Source organism: Hemiscyllium ocellatum, chromosome 46, assembly GCF_020745735.1.
Source record: "Hemiscyllium ocellatum isolate sHemOce1 chromosome 46, sHemOce1.pat.X.cur, whole genome shotgun sequence".
NCBI classification, from domain to species: domain Eukaryota; kingdom Metazoa; phylum Chordata; class Chondrichthyes; order Orectolobiformes; family Hemiscylliidae; genus Hemiscyllium; species Hemiscyllium ocellatum.
The window spans coordinates 26,823,488-26,849,473 of NC_083446.1; positions in this window are offsets into that span (position 1 = coordinate 26,823,488).

Here is a 25,986-nt window from a genome sequence, read left to right on the forward strand (position 1 = left end):
TTGACCGATTACAAGAAACAAATTTGATAATAAAGTTAAAGAAAACAGAATTCGCGAATGCAGAGGTGATGTTCTTGGGACATTACATTGGGCATGGAAGGTTGACCCCATGGAACACAAAGATGGAGGGCTTTGAGGAATTTCCACAACCATCTTCGAAGAAAGAGGAGCTTCGATTTTTGGAACTGAGGGGATTCTATGGGAAGTTTGTTCCAAACTTCAGCAGCGTATTGGAACCACTGCTGGATTTATTAAAGATGAACACAGAATTGTGGTGGACAGAACAATGCCAGGTGGTATTTGAGAATTTTAAAGCTGGATTAATCACCGCACCAGTTTTAGCTGCATCAAATATTTTGAAAAAATTTGAAAATTGTATTTGATACTGGAGACATAGGACTCGGAGATTTATTGATACAGAAAGATGATGATGGAATTGAATGGCCAATTGGCTACTTGTCGAAAAAAACTCAATATCTATCAGAAAAAAAACAACATCTCCATTATTGAAAAAGAATGATTAAGTTTCGCACTGGACTGACAATGCTTTAATGTTTATATGACCAAAAAATGGTCAGAGATGATTGGGGACAACGACAGACCTCTCGCATTTTTTGGAATATTTAAAGACCAGAATATAAGAGTATTTGATTGGAGTCTAATCTTACCGACTGTAAACTTACAAAATATACATGCTGTGGGTCCTAAAATGTGATAGCAGATGTGTTATCGCAGATTTAAAGGAAAAAAAAGGTTAGATAAGGTTTGACTTTTTGCAATGTTATATATGTGTGCAGAATTAATATGTATGGTATAACTGAGATTACTACTTTTGTAATTAATAATAATGAGACGAAGAATTAGAGGAGAAGAAATGAAGCCATCTCTTCATTCTGCTGTTCCATGTTTTTATTTTGTGAAGCGGGAAGGTGTTATGAAGCTGAATTCATGCCCGGTCATTTTAAGACAGAACTGGTTTTGCCGAATAGAAAGTACAGCCACAGATGCCAACTGAAGGTCAGCCTGTTCCACCTGTCACCATTAGCTGGGAAATGGATACCTGAGTTTTGGTTGCTGTTTTGACAATAATTCAAGTACAACCAAAGAGTTTAAATAACGCTCAGGATACCAGAAGCCAACGGAATTTGAGTATTATTGCTTGGACAACTGGAAAGCAATCAAATTATGAGAATTATTGTATCAAAGGAAGTATATAAAAGCGGTATTTTGAAACTAGAGGGAGAGCCACTGCCATCCAGCAGCAGAGTAACTGCTGCAGAGCAGGAGTGGTAACTGGCCATCTCAAACACTTTCTATCAAAAATACATGTCCATGTAAAAGCTACTTGCAGTAAAAAAAAACATGACCCAGGGAGAACAGCAGCTGGAAGAGTGAACACAGTGGGGAAGATAGATTCTGTGTGGTCTTGAGATTGTAATGTTTAATATGTGGGTTTTGGAACAGCATATTTTATAGAGATGGAGTCAGATAGTAAGTAGCTAAGAAAAGAGGGGATTGTATTTGTGAATAGCTGTTGTTTAGTGTTCACTATTAAAGTTACGAAATAAACTTGATAATTTTTGTTTAAATAGTGGAATGTAGGAGATCTGTGTCACTCATATTTAAATAGATTACAAGATGTGATGAGCTTTTCTGGGTGTTTGGTTTTAATTAACAGAGAGTTTCGACTCCACCTTGTAAATGTCCATCCACGCTAAACCCATTTCCGGGCAGTTGGCCCATATCCTTCCAGTCCTTTCCTATCCACATATTTATCCAAATGCTTTTGCAATGTTGTTGATGTTCCCCCCTCAACCTCATCTGCTGGGAGCTCATCCACGTACCAGCCTCTGTGTAAAGAAGTGGCCCCTCAGGTTCCCATTTATTCCTTCCCATCTAACGTTAAACTGATCCCATCTAATCCTCGATTCTCTAAACCTTGGAAAAAGACTGAGACTATAACCCTATCCATACACCTCGTGATCTTCTACAGTTCTATAAGGACTCCCTCAGTCTCCTACATTCTAAAGAAAAGTTCCTAGCTTGTCCAACCTCTCCCTATAACTCAGACCATTGTGTCCTGGCAACATGCTTGTAAATTTCTTCTGCACTCATTCTAATTTAATAACATCCTCCCTATAACAAGGTGACAAAACTGAACACAATACTCCAAGTGCGGCCTTTCCAAAGTCCTGTGTAACTGCAACATAACTACCCAACTTCTATACTCAATATCCTGCCCGATGAAGGCCAATGTGCCAAATGCCTTTTTCACTTCCCTGTCTACCTGTGACTCCACTCTTTGTGAACCGTGCATCTGAACACTAAGGTCTCTCTGCCCACTGCACCCCTTAAGACCCTGCCATTCACCTACCTGAAACCCCTACCTTGATTTGAGTTTCCAAAATGCAAGACCTCACACATCTATATTAATTCCATTTGCCATTTCTCGGCCCACTTCCCCACCTGATTAAGGTAATGCTGCAATTTTTGATAATCTTCCTCACGGATCATGCTCCCACTTACTTTGGTGTCATATGTAAACTTGCAAATCATACCTTGTACATTTTCAACCAAATAATAGATGACAAACAGCCATGGACCCAGCCTCCAGTCTGAAAAGCATCCTTTCACTAAACTCTCTGCTTCCTACGATCAAGCCAACTGGATAACCAATTGGCCAGTTCCCTCCGCATTCGAAACATGATGTAATCTTCCTGGGCAGCCTGCCATGTGGAAACTTATCAAAGGCCTGAATGAAATCCATACACTACATCTACAGCTCTGTCCTCATCAACCTTCCTGGTCACTTCATCAAAGAACTCCAACAAATTTGGTAAACATGATCTCTCACTCACAAGTCTATGCTGACTGCTCTGACTCAAACCCTGTGTAAGTAATGGGTGCAGTCAATGGTATGCTGTCCTTAATTGTCAGATAATTCGAGTACATAAGTGAAGCCATCTTCCGGCTGTTGTAGAGCCTTGCTGAGAGAGCATTTGGGGCACTCACTACAGATTTGATCTCCTTTGTAAGGAATGATCTCCTTACCACAGACACAGACGGTGGTAACATGAGGATAGAATGAAGAAGCTGAGTGCTTAATCGGTAGAGCTGTGAGAGACGAAGAAATGGTGATGCTGAAACACGAGAAGTGGCAGCGATCACTTATTTCCAAAAGAGACATTGATAGAGTGAGAAATTCCATACTTTACCCAGGATTAATTGGTTTGATTGATTGCCACGTGTACCTCAGTACGGGGAAACACTTAGTGAGCAGTGGAGGCAGATCATAGTCAGCATGCCAGCATGATCATAGAGTGGAAATAGGCTTGGACAGAGTAAGGCATACAGGATACACTGAACAGGACAAGCACTAGACAAGATCAACATGAATAAGATCAGCATTATTTGAACTTAGAGAGCCCATTCATCAGTCTAACGTGACTTTCCAAATAGTTTATATGCCTTAATTAACTCTCCCCAAATTAATGTGCAGTCGGTGTGTGAACCCAAACTGAATGTCACGTTGCTCACAATCCCCAACAGCAACCACAATACCTTCCATCTGAAACAGTAAGCCATTCCTAGCCACGTCCGCCCTGCATAGAGAACACCAGGCTGTCACCTCGGAGCTGGAACATGCCTTCTTGAGACTTCACACAAGACATATGGCTTCCCTCCTCACCGCGAGAAAACCACGCTAAAGTCCCACGTGTGTATCATAAGCGACGGCGCCACGAGGTACAACGTGGAGCAATCTGTGTGTGAAGCCTCTGTTCCACTTGTTCATCATGTTAGAGCATCAATTAGGAGACAGTGAGGACTGCCGACGCTGGAGATCAGAGAAGACAGTGGTTTGCTGGAAAAGCACAGCAGGAGAGTAGACGTTTCTGATATAAGCCATTCATCAGGATCAGCATCACTTACCTCATTCTGCCCCTGTGTAAGTGCACTGATGTGGGAATGGCCTCCTACTGTTCCTGTATAAGTGGCTCAACTGGCTGAATAGCCTCCACTTATTCCTGTGTAAGTGACTCAAGGGGCTGAATGACCTCATTCTGTTCCTGTGCAATTGACTCAAAGGACTGAATGGCTTCTTCCTCGTCCGATTGGGCAAGGCCAAGGGCCTGACTGGTTACCCCTGATTCCTGTTTGACAGCTCGATGTGCTGATGAGTGTGATGAGGCTGCAGCTTTAAGAGGTTATTTTGTCCTGGTTTCTTTTCAGAGAGAGATTGAAAGATTGTTACCAAGCTGGTTAATTAAGACCACTTGAGTAAACAGCGAGGGAGGCCTTGGGTTATTTTAATGCAGCCTGAATGGGTGTGGCCTACTCTCACATATTAAGATCTCTGGGTTGTGGTTTCTAAGCAACATCAGAAACTATTGGGGTCTTCACAGAGTTGGAAGCTTCAGTGGATGTCTCCTGGCTGCTACTCTCTCTGAATTTTCTCTTGCTGCTGTTTTTGGATTGGAGAAATGTTTGTGACAATCTGTGTCTGAATATTCCTTTTTGCCAGGGGCTGTGTTTATGCGATTTTCCTATATTGGAACAGTTCATTACTAATAGCTCCACGATCTATTATTCTGTTAACTTGTCCAATAGAATTGTGTTATTCTAAATTCCTCTTTCTTTGGTTTCATTTTATCTTCCATGTTTAAATAGATGGCGTTTGCTTCACACCGAGTAGTTTGATCATTCACATTGCATCTCGGACAGACAGTATACAGTTTCTTTAAAGATATGAAAACATTAGAGTCTAGACTACCGCCTTCAAATACTTTCGAGGTTCTCTGGTGTGGTCCATCACACTAGACTCCTTCTCCTCCTGAGTAATAGGGGCACTGAATGGTCTGTCCCTGTTCTTCTCCAACAGTGTCAATGGGCTGAATGTTTTCCACATATTCCTGTGAAACCAGCGCGAGGTGCTGAATGGACTATTGTTTTACTGTGGCAATGTGCAGTGTCCGGCAGTGCTGTGACATGAATGTTACGGACCCTTTAACAGCACAAACCTGAGTGGTGTCTGCGTCTTGCTGCACATGGACAGAGACTGGTTCAGGAGCTGACGGGGGACAAAATATTCTGAACATTGTCGAATCTTCAGTGACCATCCTCACTGCTGATCTTATGTTGAGGAGGGTGGGGGCGGGGAGACATTGATGAAGCAGCTGAAGCTGTTTGTGAAGAGGAAGCTACCTTGAGGATCTCGCACAGAGGTGACCCAGGACTGAGATGATGAACATCTTCCTTTGTGCCATGTTTGACTCCACACACTGGAGAGTTTACTCTGATTCTCATTAAGTTTTGTTCAGCTCCTTGATGTCAACAGAAGACAACCACTGCCTTGATATCAGGGCCAGTCATTGTCACCTGAACCCTTGAGTCAACCTCTTTTGTTCATATCAATAAGCCATGACATAGGAGCAGCGAGTGTTTTCTTCAAACAGGTGGGATTGAATGTCAGGATTTCTCTTCTCAAGAGTGTTCGGGGAGGTAGATGACTGAAATCATTTGAAGCGGAGGTCGATGGATATTGACCTGTCAGAAAGTTGAGGGCTATAAAGAATTGGGTATGAAAGACGATTTGAGACCAAGAGCGGATCAGTCATGATTTTAGTGAAGGGCAAGGCAGGCTTGAGGTGTGAATGTCCTGTTCCTGTTTCTGTTGTTCTCACATTCTGTTATTGGAAAGTTAGTGGGTGTTATTTTCGTGAATGTTATGTTATTGAATATTGCAGTCAGGAAGAACAGATGATTTTGTGAGCCATCTCTGGGTGAGGCATAGTGGCTGTATTCACCGTGAATCTGAGTCTACAATATGACTAACAAATGAAGCACAAGTTGCAGATAGGGGAAGATCTGTGAAGAGAAATGAGGCGCCTCTTTCATACTCGTGCCTGGATTTTCCAATTACATTTCCCAAATCACTTCAAAGCGTGTGTAACAGTCTTGAGAGGCTGAATGGCCTCTTCTATTTCTGTGCCCCAGGTTATAGGAGTAGGCGGCCTCCGACTGTTCCTGTCTAGCAGGTTTGAGGGGCTGAATGGAACACAGAAACACGGGACTGAGGAGCAGGAGTGTGTCATTAGATACTTTGAGCCTTCTCCACCAGGTACTAATATTGTGGCTGATCAGGGTGGGGTCTCAGCTCCAAATTCCTGTCTGCATTGAATTTTGCATGACTCACTTCTCTGTCAAATATTTAACTATTGCAGCTTTCAATCAATGTGAATATAGAGGCACGATAAACTTCCAGTGAAGTGAATTCCCACTTGAAATGTCCATTCAGAATTATTCGTCATCCTTCTTATAGAATCAGAGAATCATGCAGAACGGAAACAGACCCGTTAGTCCAATCTGTTCACTCCGATCAGATATCAAATCTGATCCAGTCCTATTTGCCAGCATTTGGCCAATATCCCTCCTCTTTCGGATACTTTTTAAATGTGCGATTGTAAACACCTTCAGCACTTCCTCTGACAGCCATTTCTGTACACACACCACTCTCTGTGTGAAACATTTATCTTCAGTTCCCTTCTAAATCATTCGCCCTCCCGTCTTCAGCCTATGCCCTCTTGTTCTGGACTCCCCTATCCTGGGGAGCAGAACATGGCTGTTCAGAATAGCCATGCCCCTGCTGGTTTTATAAACCTCTATAATGTGACCCCTCAACCTCTGATACTCCAGGGGAAAACACCTCAACCCAATTAACCTCTCCCTCAAGCTCAAACCTCCAGTCCTGGAACATCCGTGTAAGTCATTTCTGCAGAAAACCGAGTTGTACGCAGTATTCTTAAGGTGGCCTCACCAACAGCTCGTACAGATACAACATGCCACCACAACTCCTATACTCAATGCTCTGACTGATTAAGGCAAATGTGCCAAATGTGTTCAGCACCACTCTGTCTACCCGCGACTCCACTTTCAAGGAACAATGTACCTGCAGCTCTATGTCCCTTTGTATCACAACACCTCCCAGGACCTTACCATTAAGTGTATAATCTCTGCCCTGTTTTGCGTTCACAAAATGCACAACCTCGTCTTTATCTAAGTTATATTTCATCTGTCACTCCTTGCCCGTTTGTCCCATCTATTTGTGGTCTCGTTGCAATCTGAGATAATCTACTACATCACCTTTCTGATGTCATCTGTAAATTTACTAACTTTGGCCCCAATATTCACATCTAAATCCTTTACATAAATGATGAAATGCAGTGAACTCAGTACTGATTCTTGCAGCACACTGCTGCGCACAAGCCTCCAGTCTAAAAAATATCCCTCTTCCTTCAAGCCAATTGTGACCAGCTTCTTCTGTATCCCATGTGACCGGAACTTCCTAATCTGTCTACCAATCAGAATGAAATACTAGCTATGAAGAGAGGCTGAGTAGTTTAGGTTTATTTTCACTCGAAAAAAGGAGATTGAGGGGGGACCTGATTGTGGTTTGCAAAATCACGAAGGGTATAGACAGGGTGGATAGAGACGAGCTTTTCCCAGGGTGAAGGATTCAATAACGAGAGATCGTGCTTTCAAAGTGAGAGGTGGAATGTTGCAGGGGGATACACGCGGTAAGTACTTCACATAGAGGGTGGTAGGCGTTTGGAACGCGTTGCTAGCAGAGCTGGTAGTGGCAGGCACGGCAGATTCATTTAAGATTCGTCTGGACAGATGCATGAGTAGGTGGGGAGCAGAGGGATACAGGTGCTTAGCAATTGACCGATAGATTTAGACAGTACATTTGGATAAGCTCAGGCTTGGAGGGCGAAATACCTTTTCCTGGGCTGTAAATTTTCTTTGTTCTTTGTTATTTAAATGAACACTTTGCTGAAGTCCATATAGACAATGTCTACCAAACTGCCTTCATCAATCTTCTTTGTTACCTCTTAAAAAAAAACTCAACCAAATTAATGAGACATGATTTCCCATGCAGAAAGCCACGTTGTCTACCCCGATCAGCCCTTACCTTCGCAAATGTATGTAAATGCTATCCCTCAGAATCCTCTCCAACAGCTTACCCACCACTGACATCAGTCTCACCGGTCTATAGTTCCCTGGCATTTTGGGTCTCTGTTTTCTTTTCTAGTCCCACTCCTCCACTGCTCACAACAAGTGTTAAAAATAGCCAGGTTTGTGATATGGCCGATGATATCAGTCTCAGACTGGGTCAGGGTCAGTTTTAGTAACAAGTTAAGTTAGTTTCTTTAATATGCTGAAACGACACGTTTATAATGCAGAGCAATGTTTCTCATAGTAAGATTGAACGATGAATGGCAAACTGCTTGGGTATTATTTCCCTTTTTAAAACACTGACACACACACACACACACACACACACTGAAAGAACTTTGTCCAGATATTATTGTAACTCATGACAAAAGGGAAAATTGCGAGATTGTCCAAAACGTTATTCTGTTTCTGAAGATGTTGTACTCACACAGCTGCTAGCAATGGGATTTCATCCTGGGAGAGTTGGATTTGTCTGAATTCCCTTTGCTTTAGGCACTGCGTAGATTCCAATGAATTCTGGTCAGGGACCACCCAAAGGGTAGCACGGTGGTTAGCACTGCTGCCTCACAGCACCAGGGACTTCGGGTCGATTCCAGCCTTGGGTGACTGTCTGTGTGAAGTTTGCACATTCCCTCACTGTCTGTGTGAGCTTCTAATGGGTGTTCCAGTTTCCTACCATAGCTCCCACAAACTGTGTAGGTTCGGTGGAGTGGTCATGGTAAATTGTCCGTCATATTCAGGGATTTCTTGGTTAGGTGCATTAGTCAGGGGTAAATATAGGGGAATGGGTTGGGAAGGTTGGTATGGGCTAGTTGGGACAGAGGGTTTGTTTCAAACTGCAGGAATTCTATAAAAATAAGAATGGCAACGATGATTGTAGAGTTCTTTTTTTTTAGCTCGCACACATTGGTGTGACGAGGAACAATGAAGGTGAGAGAGTGCAATAAGCCATTCCTGCTCGGGCAGATGACATTTTCTCCCTCCCTTGAGCTGAATCACACAGTAATATCATCCTCTCTCAAACTGGGCCATGTGAGGTCTCCTTGTACATTGTCCAAACTATGTCCATCTCATTCCCTGTTCCATGTAAGTGCATCATTACTGCTGTCATACACAGAGCCATACCCTTAGCAGAAAATGGTCTCAGTCGATTTGAAAAATGTTTAAATGCTCCTGCGTCATTAAAAAACAAAATGTTTAATTTATTCTGAATACCTGTGTTAAAATGAATGCATTTGTTAAAGAAAGTAAGAAATTTCTGGAAAAGCTCGGCAGGTCTGTCAGCATCCAGATGCCTTTTAAGTTTTGTAGTTGTATCAGCCTCCACCACTTCCTCTGGCAGCTCATTCCATATGCACACCACTCTCTGTGTGAAAAGGTGCCCTTTAGGCCTCATCAAAACCTTTCCCCTCTCACTTCAACCAATGCCCTCTAGTTTTGGACGCCCCTAACCTGGGGTAAAAAACCATGACATACTAACCCTATCTGGAAATGTGTTGCTGGAAAAGAGCAGCAGGTCAGACAGCATCCAGAATCTCCTGTTCCTTGGATGCTGCCTGACCTGCTGTGCTTTTCCAGCAACACATTTTCAGCTCTGATCTCCAGCGTCTGCAGTCCTCACTTTCTTTTCATACACAACCTATCCATGAGCATTCTGATTTTATAAACCTTTACTGCAGCGAAATGTGACTCCAATCAACGCGAATAGCTGTACTTTCAATTATCCCGGGTCTAAATTCTGAAATGCAATACTGACACCTCTTCCTTCTCCATCAAGTCACAATTCTAAATCCGTTTTAATCAGTTTGTCCAGATGTATCATGAGACACTTGTGTGGGCTTTACACCTCGACCTTTGTGTCCGAGGGAAGGACACTAGCATCACTCAGCAATACCCATAAAGCTGTAGCAGTTTTCTCCTGTGTGTTTGTTCATCGGCCTGTTCTGACATGCTGTGACATACCTCTGCAACAGGCAGGACTTTAATTCAGGCCTTCTAGTCCAGAGCTAGGAAGACTACCACGCAAGTTCAGGAATTGGAGTCAAATGCAGAGCTCTGGCTCAGAGACAGGGACAATACCCACTACACTACCATACCCAGATTTTGGGTCATATTTTAGTGCCCGCTTTCAGCTCAATGTGGATTTATTATAATCAGGTTACCATTACTGAATTACAATACAACACTTTGTATTGTTAAACAAATGCAAGATATTTGTCTCGACTGTAAGATATTGAGTGTACGTGCTATGCTATCGAAATTAACTATAAACACATTTAATTGCTATTATCTGTAGTCTGCAATATTAAGGAAAGAAATCCTGCAGGCGCACTCTGCACAATGAAGTGGCTCAAATGGATATTTATTACTGAATACCAAATTTATGGTCCCAAACAAACCGATCATTATTACCCACCTCACACGTGCGACTACCCTCTTCCTAAAACCATGAAATGATACCAAGCCGCTGATTACTGTCGAGATTCTCCTCCCCACTGACTGTGTCTGCAATCTGTCCCTCCTCTCCCTAACCACGCAAGGCAAACCAAGCTCAGGGTTTTTGTGAAAATCAAGGCCGGTATCCTGGAGAGGGGGAGGGAATTTTAAAATTGAAGGGGTTGGGGGAGGTGGCAGTAATATCACACACTGGGCTGAGGGGTGGCAGATGGAGTTTAGTTGGATTAATGCGAGGTATTGGATTTGGTAAATCAAACAAGGACAGGACCTATACAATTAAAAGCATGGCCTTTGGCAGTGTTGTAGTACAGAAACCTAGGCCGTCAGGTTTAATTCTTTAAAATTTGCATTTCATATAGATAGTGTGGTTAAGAAGGTGTTTAACACACTTGCCTTCATTTGTCAGACCTTTGAGAATCGGAATGGGGACATCAATGTTGAGGTTGTACAGGACATTGGTGAGACCTCTTCTGGAATACTGTGACCAGTCTGGTCATCCTGCCCGCACACCACCCTCTGGGTGAAAAAGCTGCCCCTTAGGTCACTTTTAAATGCTCCCCTCTCACCTTAAGCCTGTGTCCCCATTTTTGGATTCCCCTGTACCCTTAGAAAATACCTTGACTATTCACTTTGATATTATTGACCTTGATATTATTAAGCTGGAGAGGGTTCAGAAGAGATTAATCTGGATGTTGCTGGGAATGGAGAGAGTGAACTATAAGGAGAGGCTGGGTAGGCTGGGATTTGCTTCACTGAAGAGTATGAGATTAAGGGGTAACTTTACAAAGGTTTACAAATTAATGAGGGGTACAGATAAGCTGAAGGGCTGATGTCTTTTCCCTAGAGTTGGAGATTCAAAACTGAGGGATATTTTAAGGTGTTAGGAAGAAAGATTTACAAAAGTCATGAGAGGTAAATATCTGAGACAGAAGCTGGCTTGTGTGTGGAATGAGCTTCCCGAGGAAGTGGTGAAATCAGGGACAGTTGCAACATTTAGAGGACGTTTAGATCAGTCCATGGATAAGACATCAGTTGGATGGTGCTGTGACCAGCTGCCCTCTCCCTCCCCCTCTCTGAATGTATCCCTGTTGGTTTTCACCCTCTGCCAATGCCGGTGCAGTGACGTGGGGAGGTCAGCAGAGGGAGGCATTGCATCACTTTAATCACCACAGAAACTGCCAGACCTGCCTCACACAGAGACACACAGATACACACACAGCAATTGTTAGGACACGCCATAGATCTCATCTGGTAATTTAAACTAAACATAAAGAAATGCTCAATTTGACTCGTAAACTGCTAAAATATGAGTGACAGAAAACTTCCAAATTCCACTGTTTAAACTAAAACATCACTTTATTTTTTCACTCTGAAAGTGTTCATTTTACATCAGCTATGCACAACTCTGAGACCCCATTTATCTTAACTGCTTATTACCCGACTCCAGCTCTACAGCAATATACTGTTTCAACAAGAAATTTATTAAAATTACATAAACGTAATTTCAAAACCACACAGCAGCTGTTGTTTAATCTGACCTCACACCAATATCCCTTTTTCCTATCTTTCCTGGGAAGACTGGCTCATGTTACAGGATGCTATCGAAGTGTCTATATTTCAGCATTCTGAAACCTCGGAACACATCCTTCCATGACACTGTCTCTCAGTCTCTATCTATTTCACAAACCCCTCCCATGTAGTGATATTTAAACTGATTACCCCGCCATCTCTCTCCAGCAGTGATGTTCTCACACACAGCATCCCCTTATCATGGCACTATGGAGAGATGGAGCTGGAAATGGATGGGAGCTGCATATCCTGTCACTTCCAGCATGGGCTTCAAGTTTCCCCACACTGGGCAGCGATCTAACACAGTGTTACTAAGCAATGCACTGGGATGTTGTACACAGTCCTACATGCTGAGACGGTAACTGCTCCTGGTTTACAGATCAATGCACTGGGATGATGTACACAGTCCTACATGCTGAGACGGTAACTGCTCCTGGTTACAGATCAATGAACTGGGGTGGGGTACACAGTCCTACATGCTGGGAGGGTAACTGTTCCTGGTTTACAGATCAATGCATTGGGGAGGTGTACACAGTCCTACATACTGCGAGGGTAACTGCGCTGGTTTACAGATCAATGCACTGCGGTGATGTACACAGTCCGACATGCTCGGAGGGTAACTGTTCCTGGTTTACAGATCAATGCACTAGGGTGGGGTACACAGTCCTACATGCTGGGAGGATAATTGCTCCTGGTTTACAGATCAATGCACTGGGGTGGTGTACACAGCTCTGCATGTTGGGAGGGTAACTGTTCCTAGTTTACAGATCAATGCACTGGGGTAGCGTACACAGTCCTACATGCTGGGAGGGTAATTTCTCCTGGTTTACAGATTAATTCACGGGTGATCGCTGCACAGGTCGCTGTGCAGGTCAGACTGTCTGCTTGAGGTTTATAGATAATGCAATGATGTGGTCAGTGCAGCTTCCGGTGCTGGACAGATCTGTAGCCAGTGCAAATTACATCATGTTGGTGGGGTGGGTAGAGGGGAAAGGTGATGGACGGGTCAAGGAGATCTCCGGAAATTTCTGTCCCCGACATTCTATAACTGACATTCCTCGGAACGTTCTGTCCCCGACATTCTATAACTAACATTCCCCGGAAAGTTCTGTCCCCAACATTCTATAACTGACACTCCCCGAAACATTCTGTCCCCGACATTGTTTGTGAACGGCCGGACGTCAGTGAATTGAACAAACGATAAGAGCCCGAGGGAAGAGATCCCGTTCCAGGGAGAAGGAGACACTGTTCCGAAGTCCCCTCAGGTAGTTAAAGATTTGAATACGTTTCCCCTGCGTTTACATTTCTTCATGAGACAGGATCGACCACAATTTAGACCAAAGTACAGAAATTCCCAAACTCCGTTTGTCTTCAGGAAACTGGGAGAGAATCCTTCAGGACAGCAACGATTCCACCCTCCGTATTAGGAACTGGGAAGGAGTGACCTGTATCTGCTCTCGATTGATCGAGTGTGTGGGAATGTTCGAGAAACCATCTGTCCTCATGTATGTGTCTCTGTGTGTTTGGGGAGTGAGGGTTTCTTGTGGTTCATGTCACATTTTTGTCAGTAATTCAGACCTTCCCATTGGTTATTCCAGCTACAATTATTTTAATAAATCCCTGAATACAGAGATACGTTTGAAAATCTCACTGTGTCCCCGATCACACGGGTCCCTTTGCCTCCAGGCTGATGGATAATGGGTTTGTTTTCCTTCCTCACAGTTAACGTAGTGACCATCTACGTCCTGCTTTATAAAGATTGTGGATTGTCTCCGTGTGTCAGACGTTACCTGGGGGCCATGGCAGCAGCGGATCTCCTTGTCATTATCCTCGATCTGATCCTGAGACACATTCCCATTGTTTATCGGGAACAGTTTTATTTCCTGAGTGACTCCGTCCCCGTGTGTAATATCCACGCCGTCCTGCTTTATGCAGCCACTGACTGCTCTGTCTGGTTCACCGTCACTTTCACCTTTGATCGGTTTGTGGCCATTTGTTGCCAGAAGCTGAAAAGTAAATATTGCAGTGAGAAAACAGCGGCTGTGGTTCTGGGAGCAGTGACTGCGCTGAGCTGTTTAAAGAACATTTCCTGGTATTTTATTCTAACGGCTCGGTATTGGCTGGTGAACGTCCCCTGGTTTTGTGAGGTAACAATCGTTGTTCTATTCTCCAGTGTCTGGGGAACAATCGAGTTCCTCCACCACATTCTAACCCCGTGTGTCCCATTTCTCCTGATTCTGCTGCTCAATGTTCTCACGGTCAGACACATTTTAGTGACCAGCAGAGCCCGCAAGAGACTCCGTGCTCACACCAATGGGGACGCACAGTCTGACACAGAAATGAGAAACCGAAAAAAATCCATCACTTTACTGTTTGTGATCTCGGCCAATTTCATCCTGTTATGGTCAACGTTAATGCTGTATTCTATATGGACACGGATGTTTTGGATTGAGGATACCCCGATGTATCTCCATGACTTTGTGCAGGAATTGGGCTTCATGCTGCAGCTCCTCAGTTGCTGCACAAACACCGCGATTTATGCCGTGACCCAGACTAAGTTCAGGCAGCAGCTGAAGAATGTGCTGAAATATCCCTTCACCCAAATCCATTCATCCATCAAATTTCCTCATTAATCAATCCATCCGGGATTTTCTCATTTCAGTTCAGTGTTTCAGCAATGGAGCAGCCTGTCGCTATGGAAACAGACTGAGGGTAGCGCTGGTTTGTCCCTCCTTATCCCACAGGGGGTTACAGGGAAACATTTCAATGTTTCCTACAACTCAGGGGCTAGTAAGAAAAGGCAACATCCCACTTATTGTATCCACCACTTCCGTTTGTAAACAATAAAAATGTTGATTAAAGCGTGCCGAGCAGCAGAGTGACCGATGTTGTTGTGTGTCTTTGTGTTGGAGAAGCTGTGCTGGAGAGAGACAGACTCAGCCCCAAGTCCTGGTCCTCAGGGAAGGGGAGGGCACCGCCCCCTGAACTCAGGAACTGGGTTTAACTCCCTCTGTACCCTCATTGTAGCCTGGCCTCCCCGTTTCCTCTCCTCTACTCTTTCTCCTCAATTCTCTCCCTCTCTCTCACCACGTCTCCCTTTCACAATCCCTCATTCAGCCTCTCTCTCACACATCCCCCCCCCAACCCCGGATTCTGCACCTGCCTCCACCATTCTCTTTCTCCTCACCCGCACTCTCACTGCCCTGCCCTCTCTGTCTCCCTCCAGCGGTTCCATCTATACACTATTTTCCCCCTCCTCCTACCTCCCACGTCTCAACCCCCCACACTCAGCCTCACCATCAACCTTCTAGTGTCTGGGTCAGAGGGAGAGGGAAGGACCAAGGACACAGTGTGTTTCAGAGAGAGAGAGGGAGGGAGGGACAGGAGCTAGATATATTCAGTCAGAGAGAAACGGAGGGAGGTGGGGAGAGAGAGAGAGACATCGATAGAGGGCGGTAGAGAGTGAGAGAAGGTGGAGAGAGTGAAGCAGTGGGGATAGAGAGAGGGGGAACAATGAGAGATAGAGTGAGAGCGGGAAGGGAGGGGAGGCGAGGGAGGCAGTTGGAGGGCAAGAGATGGGAGGGCGAGAGAGGGGAGGGGAAGATGGGGAGGGCGAGAGACGCGAGGTGGGAGAGCAAGAGGAAGGGAGAGGGGCGAGAGATGGGCGAGAAGGAGGGGAGAGGATGAGGGTGAGAGAGGGGATGGGAGAGAGGGGAAGGCGAGAAAGGGGAGGGGTTGAGCGTGACGGTGGGTGTGGTGTGGAACAGAGTCTGTGCTTGTGGCGGAGTGTGTGGTAGTGAGCGTTACGGTGTGGGTGGTGTGGGATAGTGTGTGTGATATTGCTGGAGTGTGTGGGGGTGAGCGTGTGATTAGTGTGGTGTGGGGCAGTGGTTGTGATGGTGGTGGAGTCTGTGGGGGTGAGCATGACGTTGAGGGGGTGTGGGGCCGTGGTTGTGATGTTGGTGGGGTGTTTGTGGGTGAGCGTGACGGTGGGGGTGGTGTGGGGTAGCGTGTGTGATGGTGGTGGAGTGTGTGGTGGTGCGCGTGACGGTGGGATGATATGTGGCAGAAAAATGATAAACCAAAAAAAATCCATCATTTTACTCTTTGTGATCTCGACCAATTTCATCCTGGTATGGTCAAGGTCAATGCTGTTTTCTAGATGGGCCCGAATATATTATATTGGGTATCTCCATGGCTTTGTTTAGAAATTGGCCTTCATGCTGCAGCTCCTCAGTTGCTGCACAAACATCGCAATTTATGCCGTAACCCAGACTAAGTTCAGGCAGCAGCTGAAGAATGCGCTGAAATATCCCTTCACCCAAATCTATCCATCAATCAATAAAATTCCCTCATTAATCAATCCATCCGAGATTTTCTCATTTCAGTTCAGTGTTTCATCGATGGATCAGCCTGTTGCTATGGTAACAGACTGAGGGTAGCGCTGGTTTGTCCCTCCTTATCCCACAGGGGATTACAGGGAAACATTTCATAGTTTCTCACAACTCTGGGTCCAGTGAGAAAAGGCACCATCCCACTGACTGTATCCATCACTTCCATTTGTAAACAATAAAAATGTTGATTAAAGCGTGCCGAGCAGCAGAGTGACCTATGTTGTTGTGTGTCTTTGTGTTGGAGAAGCTGAGCTGGAGAGAGACAGATTCAGCCCCAAGTCCTGGTCCTCAGGGAAGGGGAAGACACCGGGCCCTGAGCTCAGGAGCTGGATTTAACTCCCTCTGTCCCCCCAGTGCAGCCTGACCTCCCCATTTCCTCTCCCATACTCTTTCTCATCACTTCTCTCCCTCTCTCTCTTTCTGCACTCTGTCTCTTTCTCACCACCTCTCCCTTTCACTCCCCTCTCTCTCGCACATCCCCAACCCCGGTTTCTCCACCTGCTTCCACTCCTTTCTCTCCCCCTCAACCGCAATCTACCATCTCTCTCTCCCTACCGCAATTCCTTCCCTAACCCAATTTCCCCTCCACCTACCTCCCACGTCTCTCTATTCTCTCACCCCCACCCACCCCCGACATGGAATACCACCATCCTCCCCCCCACCCCCCAGTGTCTGGGTCAGCGGGAGAGGGAAGGATCAGAAAGACAGTGTGTGTCAGAGAGAGAGAGAGCGAGGGATGGAGGGACAGGAGGGAGAGAGATTCTGTCTGAGTGAAACCGAGGGAGGGGGATCGAGAGTGAGAGAACGGGGAGCAAGAGTGAAAGAGCAGGGAGAGAGAGAGGGGAACAAGAGAGAGATAGGGTGAGGGATGGAGAGAGAGAGAGACGGGGAGGAGATAATGAGAGACAGAGGCGCGCGATAGAGAGACAGAGAGGTGCGAGGGAGGGGGCGAGAGAGAAAGGGGCACGCCTTAGCGAGAGGGACAAGGAACGAAAACTTGGACGAGAGAGATGGGGAGGCGAGAGAGAGTGAGGGAGAGAAGAGGAGAGAGGGAAGAGAGAGAGAATAAGGGGGTGAGAGAGTGAGGGGGCGAGAGAGAGAGGCGGGGTGAGAGATAGACCGAGCAGCAAAAAAGCGGGATATCAAGAGAGAGGTAGAGGCGGCAAGAGAGAGAGGGTCGAGTGAGAGAGAGAGGGGGCTGCAAGTTTCCCCACACTGTGCAGGGACCTAATACAGTGTTACAGATCTATGGACTGGGGAGGTGTACACAGACCTACTTGCTGGGAGGGCAACTGCTCCTAGTTTACAGATGAATTAAGGGGTGATCATGTCAGAAGTCGCTGTGCTGATCAGAGTATCTCGTCGAGGTTTGTAGATAATGGAATAATGTGGTCTGTGCAGCTCCCCATGCTGGATGGAGTGAATTGTTGAACTTTTCCAAAACAGGAATCTCTCTATGAGTGTCATAGCTTTGCTCTGTTTTTAATAGCATTACCCACCTTTCAAAATTATTATTTTTTATACTTTCCAGGCAGGATTCTGATCCAACGCCGCAAATGAACAATTCAGTGGCTGAGCTATTTCAGGTTTTTTTTATTATACAGTGCATACAACATACCATATATATTGTTTTATAGAGCTGTTTATCTGTGCATAAATATTGTTTTGCATTGACACTGATCTGTTTACATGTAAATATTACTGTGCATCGAACTGTTTCAGTTTATTTATATGGGAACTGTTTGTTCATAAATACAAATATTGTTGTAGATGGGAAGTCTTCATGTTTATATTTCTATCCTGTTTTGTTTTGCAGATGTTCATGCTTTTTCATAAATATTGTTGTGGATTAGAATTGATATGAATTATATTCCAGACCACAACAACTTGCTGTATCAAAACATCTGCCCCCTTGATACCTGTTGCTCAAGTCGATGGTCCCTGATAACGTCAGCGACAGCACATTTGCCTTGTCTGTCAGAGAGAGTAGTTAGATTTCACTTAAACCCTTCCTCAATTTCATTAAGAAGTGATTACTCAAAGAAACAACATGTTTTTTACAGTTCAACCAAATAGAATGAAAAATTGTACAAAGTTAGAAAGATAGAATAATCTGGAGTGTATATGTCCATCCCTGTTTCCCTTCAGTGTTGTTTAGATTTGGGGTTTGGACTGGGAACAGCGACTGCAGTTTAGATATAATCGAATGAACAGTAGAAAGGAATCTTTTCATAATTTCACTGGAATTTCAGTGAAAATTCTGAAGTCTGCTCTAAACCCACCAGATGGCAGACTATTGTAAACTCCCCATTGAGAGGTCAGACAGACTCACAGCAATGTGCTCTGACCCCACGAGAGGGAAGACAATTGTAAACTCCCCACGGAGCAGTCAGACAGACTCACAGCAATGTTCAGGAACCCAACTAGAGGGAAGACTATTGTAAACTCCCCGCGGAGCAGTCAGACAGACTCGCAGCAATGTACCCTGAGCCTACGAGAGGGCAGACTATTGTAAAATCGCCACACAGCAAGAGAATCAACGTACCGGGCATAAGCCCTTCTTCAGAAATGAGGAGGATATGCCAAGCAGGCTAAGACAAAAGGTATGGAGGAGGGACTTGGGAATGCGATAGGTGGAAGGAGGTTAAGTTGAGTGTGATAGACCGGAGAGAGGGTGGGGGCAGAGAGGTCGGGAAGAAGATTGCAGGTGAAGAAGGCGGTGCTGAGTCCGAGGGTTGGGACTGAGAAAAGGTGGGCGTAAGTGAAATGAGGAAGCTGGAGAAATCTGCATTCACCCCTTGTGGTTGGAGGGTTCCTAGGTGGAAGATGAGGCCAAGCGTCCTGTGGCCAGGATCTGGCGATGGACGGGGCCAAGCACCTGCATGTCCTTGGCAGAGTCGGAGGGGGAGTCAAGGTGTTCAGCCACAGGGCGCTTGGGTTGGTTTTTTGATTAGATTAGATTGCTTACAGTGTGGAAACAGGCCCTTCGGCCCAACAAGTCCACACCGACCCGCCGAAGCGCAACCCACCCATAACCCTACATATACCCCTTACCTAACACTACGGGCAATTTAGCATGGCCAATTCACCTGACCCGCACATCTTTGGACTGTGGGAGGAAACCAGAGCACCCGGAGGAAACCCACGCAGACACGGGGAGAACGTGCAAACTCCACACAGTCAGTCGCCTGAGGGGGGAATTGAACCCAGGTCCCTGGCTCTGTGAGGCAGCAGTGCTAACCACTGTGCCACCGTGCCGGTTGGTGTGGGTTTGTGCGGGTGTTACAGGTGTTCTATGAAACGTTCCGCAAGTAGGTGGCCTGTCTCCCCAATATAGGGGAGGCCACAATGGGTGCCGCGAATGCAGTAAACGATTTGTGTGGAGATGCAGATGAATTTGTGACCGATATGGAAGGATCCCTTGGGGCCATGGAGGGAAGTGAGGGGGGAGGTGTGGGCGCAGGTTTTGCATTTCTTGCGGTTGCAGGGGAAGGTGCCGGGAATCGAGATTTGGTTGGTGTGGGTTGTGGACATGATGAGGGAGTCGCTGAGGGATTGGTCTTTCTGGAATGCTGATAGGGGTTGGGAGGTAAATATATCCTTGGCGGTGGGGTCTGTTTGGAGGTGGTGGAAATTATGAAGGATGATACTATGTATCTCGAGGTTGGTGGAGTGTTAGGTGAGGACCAGTGGGGTTCTTTCCTGGTGGCGATTGGAGGGGTGGGGTTCAAGGGCAGAGGAGCGGGAAGTGGAGGAGTTGTGGTGGACAGCTTCGTAGAACACGTCTGAGGAGAAATTGTGATCTTTGAAGAAGGAGGCAATCTGGGTTGTTCGGTATTGGAATTGGTCCTCCTGAGAGCAGATGCGGCGGAGGCGAAAGAATTGGGAATATTGGATGGCGTTTCCACAGGAGGCAGGTCGGCAATTACCATAATCCCCCACGACATTCCCACCTCGAGTTTGCCCTCCCTCGACTTGCCCCCCTCGACTTTCCCACCCTCGACTTCCCTCTCGAATTTACCCCCTCGGCTATTCCCCGTCGACTTTACACCCCCTCAACTTTCACCCCTCGACTTTCATCCCTCTCTACACCCCCCGACTACCCCCTCCCCCCAGCATTGGGATTGAATGACAGATTAAAAAGACACTATCTTTTAATACAGCGTTCTTTCTCCATCCAAAGACAACATGACACTTACATAAACCCCACCCCAAAAAGAACACGTAAGCACCTCATCCCCGCCCTCCCTCTGTGACTAAATATGTCCATATATAACGTTAAACATCACACAAGCCCAGATTATGGTCCTGACAGGTTTCCCTGGAAACGGTAGCTTTCGGAGAATCCTGATACACTATAACCTTGTGTTGTCCCAGTCCAACACCGGCATCTCCACCATCGAAATATAAAGATCACCATCGAGCTTTAACCAGATGCTTGCTTTAAACGCACGCAGCAAGATCCCACTAGCAGCAGTGTAATCACAGAAAGATTGTGAATGTCCCTGATGCTGGTTAAGGGGTTGATTCTGTCTCCTGGACAAGCAGGAGCAATCCAAATGTTGAACAAATTCCAAACATTTCCCCTTCCTCCTCTGTGGCCCGCAATCTCTGATCCCGTCTTGTGATCTCTCCATCTGAGATCTCTCTCTGTTTTCTCTCTCTCTGATTTCCCTCCCCCCCCCCCCGCTGTCTCCATCTTTGATCTCTCTTCCGCGCTCTCTCTCTGTTCCCCCTTACTCTCTCCATCGCCGAGATGTCTCTGTTCCTCCCCTCTCTCCCTCTATCTCTGAAATCTCTTCGTCTGTGTTCTCCCCTCTCGCTGTCTCCATCTCGAAGATATTTTTCTCTGTCTCTCAGATTTCTCACATTTTATCCTCCTGGCCTATGCACATGACTCTGACATTAGAATGGGGCTTTGGAGAGTTAAGGTATTCATTCCCTCCTCCGGGAGTCCTTCCTCTTAGACCCTGAGGGTGTAACCAGTTTGTCACAATCCCAAGGCCCTGGTTCCTTTAACCCCCGGCCTCAAATCCATTTTAAACCAATGAACCTTCCAACGGGACAGTCAGCGCTCTCTTTCACTTCCATCTGTCTCCCTCTGTCGCCCTCTTACTCTCCTGTCCCCTTCACACCCCGATTCTCTCTCCACCCCTCCCTCTGTACCTGGAGCTGGAGTGAGAGGGAGGCAGTGACATCTGTGGGATCAGACTGTGCAGCAGCTCCCTCTCCATCTTCCCTCCCCCCTTCGTCTCCCCCAGTCCAGACTAGAACACACCCCTTGTGTTAAAAATCCGAGAGACAGCCTGAACCCCACCATTCTTTTTCCCCGTGTGTGTGAGTGTAAATGACGACAAGGAGACAGGACAGTTTCTGATTATTCCCTCTCTGTGTCTGATGATTCCTCGCGGCAGAAGTGATTTAATTCTTTCTGTCTCAGTGTCATCCCGAGCTTCAGCTCCTGGATCCAGTCTCCTCCTCACCCCCCAGGGTTAGGGGGAGCGGGGTGTTGGGGGAACACACTAAGAAATAAAAACAAATCAATGTGAAATAAAATACAACAGTGGCACAAAAAGCAAAGCAAGATCCCACCGCTTTCTGCCTTCCCCAATCTCCCATGTGACCCTGGTTCAGTTTAATTCTTGCAGAATGAATGAATTGCTGATTATTACAGTGACATTGAAATACACAGACATCACTGCAGAGCAGTTGACCAGAGGCTAGAAACATTAATAAACACGTACGCACAGCCAGATCCCACAAGCAGCAATCTAACCAATATACATCGTGGGTGATGCTGGTTAAGGGTTGACGTATTTGTGTCAAATCCCAAGGCCCCAGTTAACTTAGCCATAGGCTTTAAACCTGTTCAAAATCAACAAGACTGCAATCCGACCAGAGGCCTCGGTAAAAGCCAGCCCCCTCCACAGAGAGAGGAGATTAAACCTCGGGGTGATATACAGACAAAATTCGCCTGTGCGCAACAGGCTGCAGCCTGTCAAACAGGCCTCAGGACCGTGCTCCCCCTCTGGAGAAAGCTCTTGTTTGAAGGTTTCCTGCTCCCAAACACACACTTTTCACATCCTCAAGTGGCCAGGAAGATCCCTTTGGGAGGAAAGAGGCAGCATTAGTGGGAAGGCTGAGCAGGAAAATCTTTGACATGGAGATAGCACAGCAAGATCCCAGGTTTTCCCCTCTTAGTGAGACAATTTCTCAGCAACATACAAACACAAACACGTCGGATGATGAGCTGAGTTTTCATGTTGAAAGGTTTTTGAAATGATGGGTTAGCTGATTAAACCACTCACTGCCTGCAACGTTGGCATTAGGGCAATTGACGCACAACAAGATCCCACAAGTGACAGTGCTGCAGCAGCTCGATAATCTGATCGTTTTGATTTCCAGTTTAATTATTTCCTTTCACCCCAGAATCAAATATTGCAGCTATTTCACAATATCACACTGCCCCTCTCTCTCTCCTGTTTCTCTTGCTCTCTCCATTTCCCATTTCTTTCTCTCACTCTCTTTCTCTCCGTGTCCAATTCGATCATCCTGCCCTCTCTATGACCCACTTTCCTCTGAGAGTGTGACAATTGTTTCCAGAGGGTCAGATATTTTGTGTTCCAGTTGCCGCCTGAGGGAGTCTCGTCTCCCAGATCCTGGGGGTTTCACCTGTTTGTGTCACCAATGCCCCGGTTACTTTAACCCCAGGCTTCAAACCCGTCATCTGACAGGTCCCAGTTAACCAGAGGCCCCGACAAACCAGGCTCCCACCCCCACCCACCCCACCCCCAGAGGAGATGAAACCTTGGGGTAAGAAAGAGACCCCCACCCACTCACCTGGGCCCCGCGGGCTGCAGCCTGGCCAACGGGCCTCAGGCCTGTGCTTACCCCCCCGCCTCCCCTCTGGAGGTTGTTCTTCTCCAAGGCTTTCCTGGCTCCCAGGCATTTTGGATCTTCACTTTGCTGCTTTCCCAACAAATGTTCCTAGGGATAAAAGAGAGGAGAGAAGAGTTGGTGGGGTGGCAGGGGGAGCGAGAGCAGTGTGATGCAATATTACACAGCAGGATCCCAGTTTAAACACAATCCCACCGCCCCCTTCCCCCATCCCCAATGTATTTCATAACCTCACAGCAACACCGAAATACAAACAAATCATAAGAAAGTAATTAACCAGAGGGTGGAAACATTGTAAAACACTCATACACACACAGTCACAACTAGACAGGAGGGCTGCTCACTCTCCATACAGAGAAGTTTGAGAATGAATCTGACCAATTCCTTGCACACATTTATTCTGGGTGAGGGATTAGTAGACCCCACCCCTGCCCTCTCTGACACGTTGCATCATCTGTCAGTCTGCTCCCTGGCGAGAGAGGGCTCTGTCTGAGTGACATGTTAATTCCCAGGACAGAAGCCTTGTGGGATCTTGCTGCCCACTGAGATGTTAATTCTGGGGCAACAAAGTGTCATCTTTCCAAGTTTCTACAACTCTCTTTTTTATTGAAGCCTTATTATTTGTGTCAGTGCTGTTTGAAAATATTAAAGATTACTCCCAGACTAGCGTCTCAGAGCCTGACTGTATGCTTCCTGAGACACATACACAAACTCTCTCTCTCTCACACACACACACACACACACACACACACACACACGGTTGGGAATGGAGAGGGGGATATTTGCTGAGGATCTCTTGGGATTTTCCTGCTATATGTATGATTCCTAGAATTAATTTCTGTCTCTGTCCCTGTCTGTCTGTCTCTGTGTGTCTCTCTCTCTGTCACTCTCTTTCTCTCTGTCTCTGTCCCTCTCTCTGTCTCTTTCTCTCTGTTCCTGTGTGTGTGTCTCTCTCTTTCTCTCTGTCCCTGTCTCTCTCTCTCTCTCTCTACCTCTCTCTCTCTGTCTTCTCTCTCTGTCTGTCTTCTCTCTCTGTCCCTGTGTCTCTCTCTTCTCTGTATCTCTGTCTCTCTTCGTGTCTCTCTTTCTGTCCCTGCATGTGTGTGTGTCTCTCTCTGTGTCTCTCTCTCTTTCTGTCTCTCCCTGCCCTGCTCTACGTCCAGCCATTTCTAACTTGATTTTGAGTCTTTTATTTCCTTTCCATTTCTCAAAAATATTCATGATTCGGAGATGCTGGTGTTGGACTGGGGTGTACAAAGTTAAAATCACACAACACCAGGTTATAGTCCAACAGGTTTAATTGGAAGCACACCAGCTTTCGGAGCGGCGCTAGTGTGCTTCCAATTAAACCTGTTGGAATATAACCTGGTGTTGTGTGATTTTTTAAGTCAAATATATTGGCAGAGTTTGGGAATTTAAATCATAGATCACGTGCCTGCCCCTCAACATCCACATTTCACCCTCATTGCTCCCCTGCCTTCACCCCCCCATGCATACAGACACACACATACCCCCGACACACACACCGACACACACACAGACACACGCACACAGTGACACCTAGAGACAGACAGACACACAGACACAGTCAGTCACAGCGACACAGACACACACATACAGAAACAGACCGACATACACACACACACACACACACACACACACACACGCACACAGGCACCGACACACACACACACACACACCCCAACACAGGACATGTGCACTGTGCACAGATTTAGTCTGGGGGCAGAGTCAGTGAGGGTCTGAGCTCAAGCATCATCACAGAAATGTCTCTGTGTGAGAGAGATAGTGAGACCATGCCTCTGTGTGTGTGTGTGTGAGAGAGAGAGAGGGAGAGAGAGAGTGAGAGAGAGAGAGAGAGAGTGAGACCATACCTCTGTGTGTTTGTGAGATAGTGAGAGCAAGCCTGCGTGTGTGTGTGTGTGTGTGTGTGTGTGTGTGTATGTGTGTGAGAGTGAGACCGTGTGTGTGTTTCCATCTGTGTGCCCAGTTTCAGTGTCAGTGCTGTCCCTCCATAATGTAACTGTGTATAAACCATATGTTTATGTCCCTGTCCCAGTAATGATCCACAAACCATACACTGTCCCTCACTCTCAATTACTCACTCTCTCACGCACTCCTTCACACACCACATTCAGTCCCACACACACATGCCCTTTCACACACTTACAGACATCCACACTGACATGCACACACACACACGCAGTCACTCACAAATGCACATTCAAACATTTTCACACGCACTATCACAATCTCTCTCTCACACTCACACACAATCATACACACGTGCACACTCTCTCTCTGTGTCTCTCTCAGATACACACACTTTCACTCACTCATTCTCTCACTCTCTACACTCTCTCTCACACACTCGCTTCCACATACGCTCTCAGTTATACACACTCTTACACACATACTCTCATACACACTTTCTGACATACGCACCCCCACACACTCACATTCACCATCTCATATATGCTCACTTTCACACACACTCTCTCTCTCCAAAACTCTGTCTCTCTCACACACACTTGCAAAGTCTCTCACACCATACCCTCTCTCTCACGTGCACACTCACTCTCGTTCACTTGTACACACACTCTCTCTCACATGCACACACACATTCGCATGCACTCAC